The sequence below is a fragment of the Marmota marmota genome, unplaced genomic scaffold, assembly GCF_001458135.2.
Source record: "Marmota marmota marmota unplaced genomic scaffold, marMar, whole genome shotgun sequence".
Taxonomy (NCBI): domain Eukaryota; kingdom Metazoa; phylum Chordata; class Mammalia; order Rodentia; family Sciuridae; genus Marmota; species Marmota marmota.
Genome location: NW_026000185.1, coordinates 2,256,513 through 2,258,347, shown reverse-complemented (window position 1 = coordinate 2,258,347; position 1,835 = coordinate 2,256,513).

Here is a 1,835-nt window from a genome sequence, read left to right as displayed (position 1 = left end):
ACCCCTGCCCCAGCCAACTTCTGCCTCCCAAGGAGCCAAAGGCCACCTTCTCCACCAGGCGTCCCCACCGGCTCCTGGCTGACTTCCACCACGCCGTGGCACCCCAGCCTCATGAATCAGCAGGGCCAGGTGAAAGGCCTCATGGAAGTCACAGCCTCCAAGGCCACTGGCTGCCACTCCGTAGTGACGGTCCCCAGCGCCCGTGGGGGACCCTCGCTAAGCTCTGGACATCATAGAGTGACCCAGTATTAGTTCTGAGATCCTCCAGCACCCAGCTGACCTCATGCCCTGACTGAGAGCAAGCCGCAGTTCTCAAGCCCTTACCATGGATCTGACCTCTCTGCCGACAACACTTTCCCATGTTAGAGAGAGGAGCTGAGGCTGCGAGCTCCTGTGTGTGGACTCTCGAGGCCCAGAAGTGGCAGGGTGTGTCTGCCCCTTGGAGCCCTTGCAGGAGAATGCCATGCTCTGTTCCGCCTGCCAGGAGGGTGGTGTTTGTCAGCAGGAGTCAGGAGACCCCCGGGCGGCTGTCCTGGGGTGGACGGAAAGCTCTGCCGCCAGGCGGAGCCGTGCCCACAGCCTCAGGCTCTGCAGACCACCCAGGAGCCACTCCTGGGTGGGCACGTGGACCAGGAAGGAGCAGCTTCAAAATGGTCTCCGTGAGCAGGGAGTGGCATTCCAGCTTCAGAGATGCCCAAGAGAAGGGGCGGAAGTTGAGTTAGGGTGCTAGGGAAGGCAGCTTGGCCCCACGCCCCTTCCTCTGGCGCTCGCCTGGAGGCAAGAGAGTTTGGAGGTTAGGCCGCCGCGGCACCTGGCCTCTGAACCCACACCAGCCGGACCCTGGGCCTCCCGAGCCTCGATGCCCAGCCTGTGCGACGGCACGAGCCTAGTGCTCACTTCTCCAGGTTGCACTTGGCAGTGCGTGTGAAACGCCCGGCACGTGGCCGGGCCGGGGAAGTTCAAGAAACAGTGGCCATCGTCACTGCCATTATTACTATTGTCTGCTGTCACACTGCTCCTAACTGCCGGCCTCAGGAGGGATGGAAATTCCCCAAGTAGGTTCCTCCCTCAGCAGTTAAGGATGGTGAGACAATGTCACTTGTCTAACCACGTCACCTGAGCGCTGCTTGACTGACAGGTGGGTTATTTTGGGGAGAAAAAAAAATCAGCCGAGCTCTTAAGTGCACTAGGCCTGAAAGGTTTCTATGACAACACACACCTGGAGGTTCTGGTGGGAGGGGAGCCCCGTGAGGACGAGTTCAGAACTGAAATCAGGAAATGGGGGGAGGGGGTGTCCTCCCCCTCTGTGTTTCTGGCTATGCTTATAGACTGACTGTTGCAGCTGGCCGGCGTCACGCGGCGTCTCCAACCCCCACGACCCACAGGCTGGGTACTGTTATTCTTACCCCGCTTCTACCGATGAAGACACTGAGACTCAGAGAGGTCCCAACCTGCTGAACACACACTGGGTGAACTGGGGCCTCTTGGGGTTTTATTGGTCAGACTAGAGGATCCGGCAAGGGCAGGCTTTCTCCACCTCTGTGCTGTTAGGGTGTGGGGCATCTTGATTCTCTGGTGAGGGGGCCGTCCCAGGCCCTGGAGGATAAGTCGTAAGTCTGCCCACAAGCCTGGAGCACCTTCCTGCCACACCACAGGGTGACGACCAAAACCCACCAGGCTAGAGGTCCCCAGCTGACAGCCCTCTCCTCTCATACAGTGCTCCAGCCTGTGGTCACATGACAAGGCTCTCACACCAAGGTCCTTGTCAGGAGCCAGGGTGCAGCCAGGTGCTCAGGAGACCCCCAGCTCGCCCGCCGTACCTGCTTGCTGGTAGA